The sequence below is a fragment of the Festucalex cinctus genome, chromosome 1 (genome assembly GCF_051991245.1).
Source record: "Festucalex cinctus isolate MCC-2025b chromosome 1, RoL_Fcin_1.0, whole genome shotgun sequence".
Classification (NCBI taxonomy): domain Eukaryota; kingdom Metazoa; phylum Chordata; class Actinopteri; order Syngnathiformes; family Syngnathidae; genus Festucalex; species Festucalex cinctus.
In genome coordinates this window covers 27,640,606-27,657,157 of record NC_135411.1, presented here as the reverse complement: position 1 = coordinate 27,657,157, position 16,552 = coordinate 27,640,606, and the positions used below count along the sequence as shown (strand labels likewise).

The following is a 16,552-nucleotide window of genomic DNA, read 5'->3' as shown; positions in this document are numbered from 1 at the left end:
GTAGCTTGTGTATGTTTTATGTAGCTCCCTTAGGACCTCTTCCACTGCCCGATACTCTGTGATGTTAGGGACCACAGATAAAACTGAACATGTTGTCTGTGATATATGCTGACTCACTCAACATGTACTTGCCGAACCTCTTAAAATGTCAGCCCTTGTGGGTGCATGGTGCAGCTCAACCTTTGTTTGAATACATGGAAATTGTCATTCCCTGCCATGGCGTACTTCCTACCCATCCCATCGAAGCACTGAGCTCTGAGCTTCCATCTTCACGCAAGTCCTGGCAGGTTACCATCCGCACATGCACTTTAGCACTATAGCAGGTCATCGGTCATCTCCTTTCGCCCACGGAGCTACCGGGTCCTTTATCTGTGTGTGTGCATGTATGGATTGTGAACGAGGAGTAAGGTTATCGTCCAGGGTATCTGGATAACAGTGAAGACAAAGCAAGGGCCTTGTTGATGACGCACTTGCTACAGTTGCATGGATCATGGGATCTGTGTCAGCACACATCCTGACAGACCACCCGACGTAGCTAAGCCTCAGTGCACATCGAGTGTCAACAGTGACATGAACAATCAAACAAATGCAGATGCCACAAACATGTTTACAGTGTCTTGACTGCCAAAAGATTTTCCCCCAAAGGCCTCAATGATCCCCATTTGAATTAAGACCAGAACTGTGGATGTGAATCACGATGCAAGGTTTATCGTCAAGGATCAGACCAAAGCTACACAACAAATGTCATTCAAATCCATTCATGAATTTTTCAGTTTGTATAGCTTCTTTGTTTACTCTTTCCGATAGGACTACATCAGCAAGACTGTATATTTTTCCGGTAATATGTTCATGTCATTTTGGAATAAGTAGTGATTGTTAACTCTCAATCACTGGCAATTGTATCAAAGACACGTGCTCAATTGTCCTTTGTTTAATGCATGCAGTTTGGACAAGACCGGGCAATGGCAATGGCTCACCTCAATCCTCATTGGCCACTCTTTAATGATGCATTTTGTGTAAATGTATGTAATGTTTGTTGACTGGCTGAACGGTAAATACAAATAAATACTAGCAAATTTAATCACTAGAAACTTTGAGATTCTGTGTACTAATCTGGTTGATGGTATTTGTCAGAATAAAATTTCCTCAAAGGTGAACACCACAAAGGTGAATTGTTGTTGCGAATTGAGGCCATCAACGAAGACACCTTTGACCATTTGACTTGATTCGGTGTGATGGCTGACCAATGTTTTTTTTTTTTTTCGTTTATTCGCACATAGACAAAAAGATATTATGAAAACAGTTTTAACATTGAAGTGTGCAGGAGAGATCAGGAAACCCATATCAGGTTAAAAAAAAAAAAGGAAAAAAAAAGACCTCACCTCATACATAATCTTCATATTCAGTATACATATTCAATACAGAAACTAATATAAAAATGTATATATAAAATAAACTTAATACACCAAGAGCATTAAAAAAAGGACTTTATAATAATTCCAATAAAAAAATAAATTACAACAATCTATCATCTTGTAACAAGAGTACCAAGACGACCTGTTGAGTGTACGCTCTTGCCTTTATAAATGATCTTTGATGTATTGCCGCGCTCTGTCATGTGACCGCACATACCACCAATAAGAGCCGCTTATGGTCAGTAGTGCGGAAGGAGCCAGGCAACGCGTGTGGAAATGTTTGTTATGGATCGAGGTGGGTTTTTTTAGAAAGCTCTATCTTGAATATAGTTATGTTGAAACTTAAACGCCTACTTATTGACTTGTAGAGCCGACTGCCAGCACCGGACTGCATTGTTTCACCGTCGCGGTTGTTTGAAAAGTCGAACTGGTGAGTCATGTGTTAACATGAGCCATTTCTGTGGTGCTTTGACATGGTTCTCAAACGACTGAATGAAGTGATTAATGGTACTGATTATTCACTGTTCGCTCGTATTTTATGTGCAATGTGGCGTTTTACCCAGATTTGATTGTTTGAAATGTAATAATACTGAACAGTATTTTACTAAATGAAGTTGTTCTTTTTGATATTTGAATGTACTTGAATTGTGTAGGTTTTATACATCTTCATTAGAATACATTATTCTTATGAATTAAATTTAATGCTGCTATTGCTAATTTTGCACAACTTTAGCACTTTCATATAGTACACAAGTTTTGATAAATTGATTGACATGTCTAATAGATTTATATGGTACAATATTGATGATGGATTGGAACTTTTGGATTGATAATACTGTTAGTGTTATTTATGCAATGTAGTTTCTTATTTGTGTACACAAAGAATATTAAGATGGTCCTGTTTCATACAGGCCAGACTTGAATTGATGGTGAGCTAAGCCCAGGAACAGTCAACGAACATTGAATGCAGCTAAGGAAATGGAGATTCCTGCCAGGAACCCCAGCCACCTGCTCTGTTCGGGCTGGTAGGAGGCTCTCGTAGCCGACCCTGCATTTTCCATCACTTGCACTCTGATCTGCAACCCCTCCGGATTCATTCTCTCAGTTACTCACATTCACTCATACACCTCGGTTGCTGGACAATTGGATCACTATAGTGCTGGTTGCATGAACTGTGACTACATTTTTCAGCGCAAGTGAACTGTGAATATGCGATTGCCAACAAATGAACTTCATATTGCAGAACTTTGGAAATTATCAATCAGATAGTTCAATCCGTGCCTCGATAAAGAGTTGTTCCCTTCTTTTCCCTTCTTTTCTTTATTTTGGTTCTCCATGGTAAATGATTGAAAATTTATTATTTGCATTGAATGGCCATTCATTTTTTCTTGTACATAAGTGTATATTTGTCCTGTCCACTAGGGTTGTTGTTGTTGTTCACGCTGTAATTTAATACATGGTGAAATTACCAAACACAAGTTTTAGTCTCTGCCTCCTCTCTTCCCGAGCCGGACCTTACTCTTCTGACACCTAGCCTATTCTTACTTCTGTACTTTTGTTACAATATGCAGCAAATATTGGCTACAATCTATTACCACAACTCTGTTATTAGGCCAATGTATTATGGCTTAGTGACTTTTTCTTAGTAAATATATTTTGAGTTTGATTTTGAAATTATTTAATGACGTTGACTGAGCAGATATTTGGATATAATTATTCCATATCTGCGCCCCGCCCCCTCGCCTATATCTTATTGAAAACTGACAGAGACCCATATGGCACAATGGAAGATGTAATTGATTTGCAGATCTTGTATTGAGATTATGAATGTCTTTATTAAACTGAAAAAAAAAAAAACCTTTAAGAAAGAAAGGTATCTGTGTAAACTGAAACAGGATTGTGTAGATAAGCATACAGAGTCTATATTCATTTATGTTAAAAATTGTTTGGAGATTTAACTGTTTTAAAAAGATGTGCGGAATGAGCTACAGAATTATAAGAAGCGATCCTGCAGAATCTCTTTTGCAGGATAAAAAGTTTTGAAGGTGAGAAGGATATGTACTTCCCCATATAATATTGTAATATACAATATATGGATATATTATACTATAATAGAGAATTTTAAGACAGTGCTGATTAATTATGCTTTGCAATTTACAAATAAAATCAATAGATTTGACTATTTTATAACTAAATAGGTGAATATGGTTTGTTGAAGAAACTTGTGAAATTGCGTTATTTCCTATCGTGAGACCAAAGTTAAGTTTTGGGTATTTTTTATTCCTTGATTTAAATATAATGAAAGTAGATTTATTTAAATTGAGGGATAATTTGTTCAATATGAACCATTTCGAGATATGCAGGTCAACATTTGCTTTTGTCATAAATGTACTTTGAGATGCATATGTGAGAAGAATAAATTAGTATCATCTGCAAATAGTAGGGGTGGCACGGTGGGTGACTGGTTAGCACATCCACCTCCCAGTTCTGAGGACTCCGGTTCGAGTCCAGGCTCCAGCCTTCCTGGGTGGAGTTTGCATATTCTCCCCGTGCCCGCGTGGGTCTTCTCCGGGTACTCCGGTCTCCTCCCACATTCCAAAGACATGCATGGCAGGTTAATTGAGCGCTCCGAATTGTGCCTAGGTGTGCTTGTGAGTGTGGATTGTTGTTCGTCTCTGTGTGCCCTGCGATTGGCTGGCAACCAGTCCAGGGTGTCCCCCGCCTACTGCCCAGAGCCAGCTGAGATAGGCGCCAGCACCCCCCGCGACTCTTGTGAGGAATAAGCGGTCAAGAAAATGGATGGATGGATGCAAATAAGAGAAAGAAAAAAGAAGAGGCCACGGCCAAATCATTAATATAAATAAGAAATAGTAGTAGTCCAAGGATACAACCTTGAGGTGGTAAGGTGCGATTGACATCCATTTATACACACAAACTGTTGTCTATCATAAATCAAATTTGTAAATATTTATGTTTAATTCCACAAACATAATGTAACGGTTTCTGGAGTAAAACAGTGTCAAAGGCTTTAGATAAATCCCCAAAAATTCCCAAGGCAAATTCATTTTTGTCGAATGCAGTTTGTTTTGAATGATGCATCAACGCTAGAAGGTGCGGAGAAAGAGCAGATTTCAAGGTGGTTGTTTTTGCTATACCCCTCGCGCGGTCATCGCTTGACTCAGTTCAGAAAGCTCGTCAGCGACAGACGGGTAACAGAAGTGGCTGGGAGTGAGAAAACAGGTGCAGATGGCGAGGAGCCCTCCAGAGTCCCGCGGTCCCGCTGGTGCGATCAAAGCACATCAAGTCGTCAGAGCGTCAAAATCAGAGTTACAATGAGATTTGCCGTCTTGCAACTCGTAAAATGGAGACTCAGGAGGAATAAATTTGAGAGCACATGACGCCAAATGACTTTACAGGTCATCATCAGAACACTGCCACCTTAATAAAATAGTAAAGTAAATACACACATAGGGCACATAACACATTCCTTGGTGGGGTGGAGACACCGTCTTTGACCTACAACCCCCCCCCCCCCCCCCCCCATTTTAATGCACCGAACATCCAGGAGGGACGGGTGAGTCGGGGTGGGGCGCTATAAGTTGGGGCAGACCACAGTGCTAGGCAGTGCTATGGTCCCCCATCTGTGTCCCCACCCCACCACTACGGCCCCTACATACACACATATATATATATATATATATTAGGGGTGGTAAAAAAAAAATCGATTCGGCGATATATCGCGAAACTACATCGCGCGATTCTCGAATCGATTCAATTAAAAAAAAATCGAATTTTTTTTATTTTTATTTTTTAAAGAGCTCAGAATTGTTCATTCGGTAGTCTTACCGATTCAACGTCTTATCATCATTGCCTTTTTTTTTTTTTGTGTGTGTATGTGTGAATCGATTTTTAAACTTCCATTTTTAATGGAAAAATATTCAACAAAACGTCTGACTTCGGGTTAGGATTCACACCTTGAGCATGGAAGAATGTTATATGAACGGAACATTAAGCCTTAATATTTTATTTTAATGCTGTTCAAACATGAAACAGATTACAACCTCTATAAGACTGAAATTTCAGATAAATAAATACATTTTCATATAAATCTTACACTCTACAAGCTTACTGATTAGTATTTTCTAAATTTGAATGAAAAAAAATCGCAACAATCAACTTATAAATTCGTATCGGGATTAATCGGTATCGAATCGAATCGTGACCTGTGAATCGTGATACGAATCGAATCGTCAGGTACTAGGCAATTCACACCCCTAATATATATATATATATATATATATATATATATATATATATATATATATATATATATATTAGGGCTGCACGATATTGGAAAAACATGCGATTTGCGATATACTTGCTGAACATAGCGATATCGATATTATTGCGATATTTAACATTTACCTAAAGAAATTACATTTTTATTACCTAATGAAAGAAAAACAATTTTCATGGGGCAAAATAAGCAACCTTAATGTAATCTTAGTTCATTAATTGTAATTATGTCTTGATAATTTTCAACTATTGAATGGCGATGCACATTTTAGGTAGCATCTGACTGGCCAAATTCATATAAAAAGCATAAAATTCCATATAAAACTTATTGCGTGCCTTTGCGATATGCATATTGCAAGGGCCAATATCGCGATATCGATATTTTTTCGATATATTGTGCAGCCTTAATATATATATATATATATATATATATATATATATATATATATATATATATATATATATATATATATATATATATATATATATATATATATATATAAGGTTCACACCTTAAGCATGATGAAAGAATGTTCTATTGATGGAACATTTAGCCTTAATATTATATTTCAATGCTGTTCAAACATGAAACAGATTACAACCTGTATACAACTGAACTTTCAAATAAATAAATAATACATTTTCATACAAAACTTTACACTATAAAGTTTACGAATTAGTATTTTCTAAATTTGAATTAAAAAAAATCGCAACAATCGAATTATTAATTCGTATCGGGATTAATCGGTATCGAATCGAATCGTGACCTATGAATCGTGATGCGAATCGAATCGTCAGGTACAAGGCATTTCACACCCCTAATATATATATATATATATATATATATATATATATATATATATATATATATATATATATATATGGGGGCACTCAGGGTGTGTGGTTTGGGTCTCCGGCTGGTGGCCCCCAGGTTGGTGAAATATTCTGATTTTGTAATCCTGTGGGTGGCAGGTGGTGTCTGGTTGGTGCTGGATGTCACTTTGCTTCATCTTTCTTTCCTTTGATCCTTCTTCTGGTCTCCTGACAACTTCACAACTCTAGTGGGACTCAGGTATCCGGTTGAGGTGAAGGGGATGGGATTTTTGTTAGGTTTCAGGTGAATCAAAGAGCACAAACACACGCACGCACACGCACTCCCACACATGCACACACAAAAGACAGCAATGATGATGACATTGAATCAGTAAGACTGCCGAATGAACAGTACTGAGCTCGCAAAAAAAATAACACCACCACCTTATTGACCCATCACGGACCCTGAGGCACAACCTCACGTCTCCTTATCCCCCCCCCACAATCGCCACACACTGACGTGTAACCTGCCACATTGAACCCAAGATGGCCATCATTCAAATCCTAATCAACTGCACTTTCAAGAAAAAAAACTGCACAGACAGAAGCAGGTGACGTGGATCTATACTAACAATGTTTATTTGCAACAGGGTGATGGGGGTGATATGGAGGGTGGGAGGAGAAGCCACTGATGGAAACTGAGAAAGAGGGCTGGTTTAATGAGTTTAATAACTCGATTTGTTTAGATGTTTTAGACATGCTGTGTAACCTCAATGCCAATAAAGCAAATTCAATCACACTGAGTAGAAAATGTCGGGGGGGGTGAGAGAGACACAACAAACACTTATGGTAGATGGTATGGCAACTAAGCACGTTATTACTGGATTTTTCAAACATGAAGTCATTTAATTTACAGGAGTGGATCTAAAGGCTACTCTAACGCAATATAAGATGACACGAATACTAAGAAGATAAGCAGCTCCAGCTCAAGCATATAAAACATCAAGGTTATTCTGATAAGTGATTCAGCCCAGTCACCAAATGTGTTGTTATAGCTGTTACTGAATGTTCCACCGTTTGTTTGTATACTATGAAGAAAATCGTAACAGACTACAAAAGACTACAGTAAACAGTCCTCATTCATGATTAACAATTCTGTCAATTGTGTGCAATCAATTGCGGACACTTGAGCGATTATCATGTGTTATAGGGTGTGTTAACAGTGATTTTTCCTCCTCAGAAAAACGGTGCGGGGGAGCAGTCGTAAATGTTTAGCCAGTTCAATATTTACGATTGCAAATCTTTATGAGTGTGGTCAACACCGAGGCAGATCCATGAAATCTGCGCCTGTGACCTGAAACTGAACAATATCCAATTAACTCATTCACTCTCAGCCATTTTCACCGAAGCAATCTCCTTCGCTCCCGGCTGTTTTACTGCATTCTGACTTATATTGTAAGGCCCACAGAATATTGTGTTCTATTAGGGCTGGGCGATATGGCCAAAAAAAAAAATCTCGATTTTTTTCTGTCATTCTGGACGATTACGATTTTAATCGATTTTAATCAAAATGTAAAAAACAAACAAACAAACATTAAGGTTTGATTTATTCAAAAATGAGTCTTGTGCAAAATGTTCAGACAATAACGTATACAAATTTTTTAAATTTAATTTTCCGCATTATCTTCATCAATTTTGGAAGGGAGTAACAGAAGACAACATAGCAAGTTTGGCTTGTCACCAGTTGTCACCCAAATCCGTCGCATGGGCCAAAGCCTAAAATTTTCATCTCAGCCACGCATTATGCATCACATCCCAACATCTTACTGTGGTATAGCTTATGTGTGAATAGCTCTTTGAGTTCTGGAAGGAAATGGGAAAAAAATAAAAATAAAAAAAATGTGTGACTGGAGTGTGTGGACATGCCTCAACACCCGCCCGTTCTTTGCAGAAAATGGATTTACACTTCCATCCAGGAGGTCATTTGACGCGAGTAGCTCCCTTTGCCTGGAATGCGAATCTGCCGCTTGCCTGTTAACGCTGTGAGCACAGCTAATATGTGAAAAGTCTCCAGAGCACCTTGTAAAAGAAAAAGACATGACGAGCAATCTCGCTAATTACTGACCCGTCGAGAGAGTGGAGGTCAATGCTATCGAGCTGTCAAAGCACGCAAGGTAAACATGAGCGCCGCAGTCTGGTCTTGCTACTTAGCACAGTCAAGGCGTCGGTGTCAAAACGTCTGTTTTCTTTCGCTGCCAGTCCCGAGGACGCCCGATATATTTGTGAGCTCGGCCCGTAAATCACACTGCGTCCTTTTTTCTGTTTTGCATTTGAACAGATGTAGCAAAAGTAATCACGCTATGTGCTTGAGTCAAAGTTCTGGAAGGATATTCAGCACTGAACTGGGGCTGCAACATTTTTTGGTAGAGAATATTGGTGCTTGGCTTATTGCTGTTGTGTTCACTTGTGAATTGAACCTCATTTGTCTACAATGCCACAACAGAGAGGAGCTTTACACTCACATGGATGGATGTTGATATGAGGTAAAGTGAAGTGAGAGAGAGGACGAAATTCCTTCGAGTGTGTCACTCGATGCGCACAGAACATGCATTTGTTTATTTACATTCAAACATCCGATTGCAGCCAACAAGAGTGACGCCATGCATGCTGCGATCGCTAGATTACAATTTCAGCATTGCGGCACCCTCATGCTGGTCAGTGGAGACTTCAGTCATGCTTCCTTGCTCTCATCAACGACTATTATTGTATTTGTATGTATTGAAAGGGCTCTATAAATTGAGTATGTTTTTGTTTTCCAGATTTCACAGAATTTCTGAGCACCAAAAATTGGTGGTTTTTAGGCCGTCACAAGACAACTGCTGCCAACATCAAGCATTTCTCTTAAATAAGACCAAAAGTAGGTATAGATATCTGTTAGCAAAAGTAGGGAGGGAGTAAGTCTTAAGTTCAGTAACAAAGTATTTGTACTTAGTTACTTCCCACCGCTGCATTTGAATGCAGCACATGCACGGCCACGTCGAGCTCTCCTGTGGCCGCCCTCTGTCCCTAGCTGCCACTCCGTGTTTTTCCGTGACCTTGCGTTAGCAGTGGGGCCAATTATTTTCGAGCAGCACCTTCGGCACAAAGGCTGTCAGGTGTGCAGACGTGTTGTTGAGTAGCGGGGTTGAGCATGGTCCGTCTCAAAACCTACTCAAGGTCGACCGGCGCTCTTATCAGTCGGCCGTCTCGGACTTAGTCGTGATGCCAGCTCCGTGAAGGCTGTGTTAAATCATAACACGGGAAAGGCAAGGAAGAGCTTGTTTGTCCCCGAGTTGCCTCACAGTTCGCCTGCTGATTGTTGTCTCGCTAATTCAGCGGGGGATGTTTGAAGGTCTCTCATTTGCCTCCTCACTCGTCTGGGCACCCACTTAATTAATGTGTCTGGTCCCTAAAACACCATTTGAAACTCCAGACTACAGGTTCCCACAAGCCGCACGAGGAATCGCATCACCATTAAATCTACTGCTGATTTCAAACGAGATAAAGAGAGCCAATAATTTGGCATGGAAAAGATTTCAACTTCACTTCAAGGACCAACTATGAATAAGAACTTGTATTTATAAAGTAGCTTTCAAGGGATCCAAAATTTCTTCAAATAACTAACGCAGAGAATTTGCAGGTTTGAGGAAGTTGAACAAATTAAGTGAAAGTTAAGCGGGGTACTTGTATACTTTCCATCCCTGTAATCAAAGTCTCCAAAAGATGATCCGAAAGGAGCCTGAACTGAATCCTGTTCAATATGAAGCCAATTGGGAAGAAACCTGTTTGTATATCGCATCTCACAAGTCATTCACAGCAACAAAAAAGAAGAGTTCGCAACGTCCGTGTAGTTACAAGATAAGTTCACAGTTCAAATAGTTTCTTCTATATCTTTTCTAGTACACTGGTCCCTTGCAGAAGCACAAGAGACACAATTTCTGAATTTTTCTCATCGTTCTTCTGACGACAGGTCTTACTTAGTTAACCACCAAAAAATGTTCTGCTCATTTTAAGCTATAAGGATTTCCACACAATATCAGGTATTTGTTGCATCTTTTTTCGTCATGCTTTTTTTTTGTTTTTTCTTTTCTTTTTCTTTTTTTTTTTTAAAGACAAATGCAAACGGAAGCTTTCACGATTAAGTGTCTTTTGTAAGGATAATTAACTTGAGGAAAACTGAATTTAAGATTTTAGTAGGAACCATGAATTTGGATAAAAAGCAAACCCAGACTACAGAGTACTTTTTTATGTTAGAGCTCAGTCACTTCTCAGTCCTATTTTGTTTTACTTTGGCACATCAGACATCTATAACTCCAAATCACAGCTGAAAATCTCCAGCATCAAAATAAGGCAATTCTATATTAAAGGTATCCACAAATTTAAGCAAATGAGTAAATAAAACTGCATTTATGATGAACCTCAGGGCTCAGTACCAACTCCCCCTAACACACGTGCACGCACACACACAGACACGCACGCACACACCCGGAGGCCTTCACCCGCTCAATGTTTAATAGTCCCTAGTGATCCAACAGTGTTTTCTCCTGCATTCATTATCACAGTGGTTTTCCTAATTTCCCGAATGGTTTTCCAGGCACACGCCACAGATTGTTTGCCAGAGATGTTGTAGAGGGGATATGTTTGCCCAAAGATGGCCGATCAAAGTGTTGACACATGGGTTTTGTCATCATTCATTTTCACACCCGTTCATTTGCATATCCTTTCATGTTATTGTTTGGTCTCCCACTTCATCTTTTGGCTGTCACTCAAATATTTTCAAGTATTTTTTTTCCCCCGTATATTGTTCACTGTGTCATATCTTATAAAAGTGTGAACAATCAGTCAGGCGTGGTATTTAAAGATTCTTCATTTCTTCAAAACAAGTAGGGATTACAAAAGCACGCAATGACCTACCATGTCCGCTTTAACCTTCACTACATCACAAATGTGAGCCAGTCAATAATTTTTCTTATTGTCAATCATTTGTCAGACATACGGTAGCAGCCAGTTTGTGGCTTTGTACATCGCAGGCAAGTGTATTGTTAAAAAAAATGTTTTCCCTCTTGTGATTGTTCAGGTAGTGGTTAATGGTTATTTTAGCTGCAACCTCCTCGAGCATCATTTTGCTGTGAATGGCTCTTATTGTTTAATCAGAGGAGCGAGAAAAATGTCGTGATTGCTTGTAGACATTACGAGCAGGTATGAATAACACAAATGTGCACTTTTAGGGCGCTGTGCGACAGAAACGTGCACGACTTCCCGTCGAGAGCATATTAGCTTAGCGGTCGGTTAGAATCACAAACTCTCGTGAATTTGATGGCGAATTACCAGTCACGGTAAAATAAACACCGCGGATTGTTGATCTTGGCCAAACAATACGCGACCGCTTCAGTAATAACTAACCACTGTTGTTGTTTTTTTTTAATTTTTTTTTATTTTTTTTCAAAAAGGAGTGCGTCTAATCAAGAGTGCTCCAGTAATTAATGAACTTTTGTCCACCCACAACCACACGAGCTTCTTATGTCCTCCGCATACTCTTAACTTAACGGCAACAGTTTTCCTGCAAACAATTGTTTTTTGGTTGTTGTTTTTTGTTAGCATTATATCTGACCTATTGTAGCAAAACAGCCTCCACACGACGAAGCTCTCTCCCACTTTGTCGAGGACGCGACAGAACTGGCTGTAAGAACTGGCGGCAGCTCTCGCAGCCTCACACGCTGCTACATTGTTTTTTGTGCAGCAGAGAGCGACGCGTGTACGTCCAAGTTGACACGAAGACGTATAATGTTATGCGTTACGTCATCACGTCAATTTCGCGATATGTCAAATTTTTATCACCTAAAAAAATACACCGGTAATATCACAGACGATATTTTTTGGAACACCCCTAGAAGACACCATTGTATGGTAAAGAGCCATCTCTAAGTTAAATGAGTTATACGTTACAAGTTTATGGAGTAATTCCTGAGGGTATTGAAGTTAGCAGGAATTGTTTAGATTCTTTTTGCAATTACAATACACTTTTAATCGTGACTATGGACACTGAGCATGTCCAATCAAGATAGCAGTTCCCAGAAAAAATGTAACTTTGCAGTGGATGGTTGACGCAACATTGCACTCCACATGTGCTCATTTTCTGTCATTCCGACTTCCACTCCAAATTCTCACAATGAAGCGCTGACCACACGCCGCCTGCAGGTCCTCCGCGTAGCCTCGAATATCGCAACCAGACTGAGGAAGTTGAGGCTGGACAGGAAGCTGAGGAATAACCAAATGTCATCCTGCCAGTCGCATTGCCACAGAGCCTCAAATAAAATGACAAGCTGCCACAAGATTACAAGCAACTGCGCAGTAGAATAAATGTTATCTAAATGAAGCCAAATGCATGTGTGTGTGGGGGTGTGTGTGGGGGGTGTGGTGGGACGGTTACCCCGTTAACCCGAAAACATCAGGGAGTGGGAGATTATTAAGTCGGAACACACAATAAATAACCTTTATGGAACACAAGTTTTCCATTAAATGTCATCTAACTGACTGTATGCAGCCTCGGCTCTTGCTTTAGTCAACGCGGCCTTGCAAGCATAACCTTGACTACAGTCTGCATTGCAGCGAAGAAAAGAACCGTCCGCCCCCCCCCACCAACCACCCAACCTAACTGCAGTCCTCTTCATGCTGGCTTTTATATTCTCCTTTCGATGCTTTTTACAAGTGTGTTTTTAACAAAATTCTCCAGAACTGTCCAAAACACATTCTTTGTCCATTGAAGACAGATGACAACTCTCAAGATGGCAACTGAATCAAGCACTGACAAGCTTGTGAGCAGCTATATGACATTAAAAGGTACAGTATTATTGTCCTACATTATCAAAATAGGGGAAGGATATACCATTAAACTACAACTTACAGTAAAATGCATGCTAAAAGTTAGCATCGACAGTTGTTGTTTTAGAAGCAGCAGATATTTGAACATAAACAATAGCAGCACATGTAGACAGATAAAATGGCAATACCCATACATTATTTTCTATAATAAATGACTTATATTAAAATAATTCTTCTTTGCTTGTGTCTACATTAACTTCTGAAATGGTGAAAAACGATCTAATCTGAAAGTCTGAAAAGTCTTTTCACTTTTTCAGCAATAATCTTCAAACATGTTTTTCGTGTATTTCCAAACAAATATCTGAATTTCACTTAGCAGGGTGCTAAAACAGCTTGACCGGGCTCTTCAGATGAAGCCAAAGCAAGAACCAACACCATTGCTCTTTTTATCGCCTAGTAATTCACACTGTTCAAACTGTTGTTGTTGCACTTGACTGTATCATTCATTTCCTAAAACAAACTACTGGTGTTGAACTTTCCTAAAAACATGGGGAAAAAAACTAAACTGTATTCACACAGTTTTTTGAGTCTTTCATGTACTGAAGAAATAGAGTTTTGCATCTCATTTTAAATGTCAATAAATGTTCCTGTTTACACAAAAGGTAAGTGCTTGTATGCTTCGCATGTTGTTTCCTCCTTGTACTAAATTTGAAACAAACCGTGACCTTAAACAAAGGTATGTAACGAGGTGTGATTTTTGTCATAGCATTACATCCCTACTTGCTACCAATTGTTGCAAGCTGACAGGAACATTAACCTATTCATTCATTATAGGAAGCCATAATTTGCATTTAAATAAACAGCGTCCGCGGTAGGACACGGACATTGCAAATGAGAAGTATGCCTAGAATGAACAATGGCGTGAAAGAGATTTATGTTCATGGTGCTAACATTGGAATAAAATTAGTTTCTCTTTGTGAAAAACGCAATACAGAGTTGTCATTGAGCAAAGATACTGTATCGTGAGTCCAAACGCTATGCGACAGTAATAATCAGGGGAAGTGTGTAAATAGCAACTTCACCTCCAACTGGGAGCAGGACAAAGCTTTGGTAGTCACGATGGAAGCGTTGTTTGTGTTTGTACAAGTTTGTTGTTGCACAAATGAACTGAACTGCTGTTAGTTTATTGTTTTGCTTCTACAATACTGCTCAGTTACACTTCCCGTCGTAACCTTAAAAACAAACATACTGTAAGTGTTCTTTTCTGTACGCAAGAAGCAAATCCAAGATGTGCTATAAGGTTCAAGGGCCTAGTACATGTTTCAAGCTATGGTTTATGTCTCTTATGTGTTGACATGCACACCAACTGCTTTTATGCAAAGCCCACACATATATACGCCGGCACAGCTTCATGCGGAGGGCATTCACTTTCCAAACGCCTACCGTGTGTGTATTTTTAAACATCCAAAGAGGAGCAGCCATTCAAACGGCACGGAAAAGTGGAGGGAGGCTAGAACTGGCAGGTGTTCAGTGGAGCCCGGTCACCTGTGTAGGTGCCCGGGACTCAGTGTGGGCAAGAAGAGCAGCGTTGCTCACCCTCTGCTACACAAACTATTGTTTGCTCTGGGCAAAAATAAACACTCGGTGTCTGAGCTTTGATCAATGATGCGCTTCTCCTCTCTGACACATTCCACGCCTGCGTCCGCCGAGCCCACTCAAATCTATAAATAATACCCGTGAGCCTGATCCTTGGCCGGGTGCCTTCCGTCTCGTCGAGAGGCTGGCAAAGCGACCGGTGGAACCTACTAGTGCCAGTGGAGGCAAAACCATCAACGCCGGGACTCATTATTCTTTGTTTTGATAATCAATAGGCCTTTTGTGCTCATCGTGCAACATTGGCTGAATGATTTGGAAAATTAAATGCTTTCTTTTTTCCCCTAAATATTGTGATTGTGATTTAATATGTGATTATTTTTTTTTAAGGTCTGCTTCTCTTGTATTTTTTAGTTTTTAACAAACACGCAATAAATTAATCTGTACTATTACAATAATAAAGGTTAGGCCTATGCAAAAATGAAGCTAAACTATAACCATGAATTAATATGAAAGTCAGTTTATTTTTTTCAATTAGAGCAGTCACTTTAGTCAAGTCAAGTCATCTTTATTTATATAGCGCTTTCAAACAGATGCCAGTTTAAAGACTGTGGACGAACATTTCACCTGTATGGTTGAAATGGAAAGATGAAAGAAAAAGCTGATTTTTAATTTTTTTAATTTTTTAAGATGAAAGAAAAAGGTTGCCAGGCCTTATTTTAAGAGCCTACGTCTAATCTGCTGTATTTGTTTTCAAAGTCAGAAACTTTAAAAAAATATATTTTCAGTTATTTATTGTTGTTTTAAAAAAAAACTTTTCAAAGAATGCTGATGTGATTTTTCTTTTATGTCTGAAAGAAAAGAATTATGTTAATCCAACCGCTAACTAACGCTGGCTAATTTACTAGCTCGTAGCATGGCGCCATATTAGCCACTTGTTGATATACTGCAATAGTGTGTGAAGTTGTTTTTCATCAAAGAGATGAGAGAAAATTTTATGTAAAATAGTTATGGAAATGTTCAACATTATCTGCTGAGGCGAGTTATTTTCTTTCCTCCTAGGGGTGGACACAAATGTAGGACATGAGAGGAAGCGCTTTCGTGCATGTGTGTGTGTGTGTTTGTGTAAATGGACGTTGAAGCGGAGGGTGGAGGACAAGAATGTAAAATGCTTCGTTCAAGGTCAACGTGATCTTGGAGTTTCTCTCCGACCGGAGGGACCACGGAGAGCAAATTCGGGACCCGAGAGGTCTTGGCTTGACTGATGGATCTGCAGAGGCAGGTGAAACCAGTGCAAATGCGGGATCATTGGTGTTTGGTGGAAGAAAAAGAACAGGAAGAACCATGCTGCCTATTTTTAGGTCCTCAGCTTGGAAAAGAGGGGGAGCCCTTTAGAGAGAGCGCGAAATGAACAGCAGGAAGAGGAGATGTTAAGGAGAGAAAGAAAGACACATGGGCGTCCTTGCCATGCCGGAAGCTGACCTAGATACTAGAAAATGCCAAGGCCAAGCATGTCAAAGTGAGCCCATCTTTCGGGAGAAAGTGTCCTGCAATGTGCTTCATCGTGTTGCTTT

General features: G+C 39.5%; 1 protein-coding gene and 1 long non-coding RNA gene across 3 annotated transcripts in view; one reads left to right on the top strand and one right to left on the bottom strand.

Annotated features, from left to right (window-relative positions):
- LOC144022307 (inactive phospholipase C-like protein 2) overlaps window positions 1-16,552 on the bottom strand; it is an 84,045-nt gene that overhangs the window by 26,927 nt on the left and 40,566 nt on the right. The gene's annotated exons all lie outside the window — the stretch shown is intronic.
- On the top strand, window positions 1,568-2,893 carry LOC144020808 (uncharacterized). Its single transcript, XR_013283982.1, has 3 exons — window positions 1,568-1,710; window positions 1,784-1,845; window positions 2,327-2,893. It is a non-coding gene; the product is annotated as an uncharacterized LOC144020808 (long non-coding RNA).